Below are 2,500 nucleotides of genomic sequence, written 5' to 3'. Positions count from 1 at the left end.
ACGCAAGAACAGGCCAAAAACTGGCCAAAACAGCCCAAAAACGGGCCAAAACTGGCCATTTTTTGCTGCGCGAGCGAGCGGAGAGCGGCGAACAGCGAGCGAAGCGCGAGGCAGCACCGTCCCTGCTATACGAAAGCCCCATCCAGCCCTGTGCCACCCGGGGGGTTCCAGGGTGCTGAGATGGCTGACATTTTGCTCCGCTCACGACGGTCACCGCGCCACACAAGAACAGCCCAAAAACAGGCCAAAACAGCCCAAAAACGGGCCAAAACTGGCCATTTTTGGCTGCGCGAGCGAGCGGCGAGCGGCGAACAGCGAGCGAAGCGAGAGGCAGCACCGTCCCTGCTATACGAAAGCCCCATCCAGCCCTGTGCCACCCGGGGGGTTCCAGGGTGCTGAGATGGCTGACGTTTTGCTCCGCTCACGACGGTCACCGCACCACGCAAGAACAGGCCAAAAACTGGCCAAAACAGCCCAAAAACGGGCCAAAACTGGCCATTTTTGGCTGCGCGAGCGAGCGGCGAGCGGCGAACAGCGAGCGAAGCGAGAGGCAGCACCGTCCCTGCTATACGAAAGCCCCATCCAGCCCTGTGCCACCCGGGGGGTTCCAGGGTGCTGAGATGGCTGACGTTTTGCTCCGCTCTCGACGGTCACCGCGCAATGCAAGAACAGGCCAAAAACTGGCCAAAACGGCCCAAAAACGGGCCAAAACTGGCCATTTTTGGCTGCGCGAGCGGCGAGCGGCGGACAGCGAGCGAAGCGAGAGGCAGCACCGTCCCTGCTATACGAAAGCCCCATCCAGCCCTGTGCCACCCGGGGGGTTCCAGGGTGCTGAGATGGCTGACGTTTTGCTCCGCTCTCGACGGTCACCGCGCAATGCAAGAACAGGCCAAAAACTGGCCAAAACGGCCCAAAAACGGGCCAAAACTGGCCATTTTTGGCTGCGCGAGCGAGCGGCGAGCGGCGGACAGCGAGCGAAGCGAGAGGCAGCACCGTCCCTGCTATACGAAAGCCCCATCCAGCCCTGTGCCACCCGGGGGGTTCCAGGGTGCTGAGATGGCTGACGTTTTGCTCCGCTCTCGACGGTCACCGCGCAATGCAAGAACAGGCCAAAAACTGGCCAAAACGGCCCAAAAACGGGCCAAAACTGGCCATTTTTGGCTGCACGAGCGAGCGGCGAGCGGCGGACAGCGAGCGAAGCGAGAGGCAGCACCGTCCCTGCTATACGAAAGCCCCATCCAGCCCTGTGCCACCCGGGGGGTTCCAGGGTGCTGAGATGGCTGACGTTTTGCTCCGCTCTCGACGGTCACCGCGCAATGCAAGAACAGGCCAAAAACTGGCCAAAACGGCCCAAAAACGGGCCAAAACTGGCCATTTTTGGCTGCACGAGCGAGCGGCGAGCGGCGGACAGCGAGCGAAGCGAGAGGCAGCACCGTCCCTGCTATACGAAAGCCCCATCCAGCCCTGTGCCACCCGGGGGGTTCCAGGGTGCTGAGATGGCTGACGTTTTGCTCCGCTCTCGACGGTCACCGCGCAATGCAAGAACAGGCCAAAAACTGGCCAAAACGGCCCAAAAACGGGCCAAAACTGGCCATTTTTGGCTGCACGAGCGAGCGGCGAGCGGCGGACAGCGAGCGAAGCGAGAGGCAGCACCGTCCCTGCTATACGAAAGCCCCATCCAGCCCTGTGCCACCCGGGGGGTTCCAGGGTGCTGAGATGGCTGACGTTTTGCTCCGCTCTCGACGGTCACCGCGCAATGCAAGAACAGGCCAAAAACTGGCCAAAACGGCCCAAAAACGGGCCAAAACTGGCCATTTTTGGCTGCACGAGCGAGCGGCGAGCGGCGGACAGCGAGCGAAGCGAGAGGCAGCACCGTCCCTGCTATACGAAAGCCCCATCCAGCCCTGTGCCACCCGGGGGGTTCCAGGGTGCTGAGATGGCTGACGTTTTGCTCCGCTCTCGACGGTCACCGCGCAATGCAAGAACAGGCCAAAAACTGGCCAAAACGGCCCAAAAACGGGCCAAAACTGGCCATTTTTGGCTGCGCGAGCGAGCGGCGAGCGGCGGACAGCGAGCGAAGCGAGAGGCAGCACCGTCCCTGCTATATACGAAAGCCCCATCCAGCCCTGTGCCACCCGGGGGGTTCCAGGGTGCTGAGATGGCTGACGTTTTGCTCCGCTCACGACGGTCACCGCACCACGCAAGAACGGACCATAAACAGGCCAAAACAGCCCAAAAACGGGCCAAAACTGGTCATTTTTGGCTGCGCGAGCGAGCGGCGAGCGGCGAACAGCGAGCGAAGCGTGAGGCAGCACCGTCCCTGCTATACGAAAGCCCCATCCAGCCCTGTGCCACCCGGGGGGTTCCAGGGTGCTGAGATGGCTGACGTTTTGCTCCGCTCACGACGGTCACCGCGCCATGCAAGAACGGACCAAAAACAGGCCAAAACAGCCCAAAAACGGGCCAAAACTGGCCATTTTTGGCTGAGCGAGCGAGCGGT

Source organism: Musa acuminata, unplaced genomic scaffold (assembly GCF_036884655.1).
Source record: "Musa acuminata AAA Group cultivar baxijiao unplaced genomic scaffold, Cavendish_Baxijiao_AAA HiC_scaffold_1151, whole genome shotgun sequence".
NCBI classification, from domain to species: Eukaryota; Viridiplantae; Streptophyta; class Magnoliopsida; order Zingiberales; family Musaceae; genus Musa; species Musa acuminata.
This window is presented reverse-complemented; position numbering follows the sequence as displayed.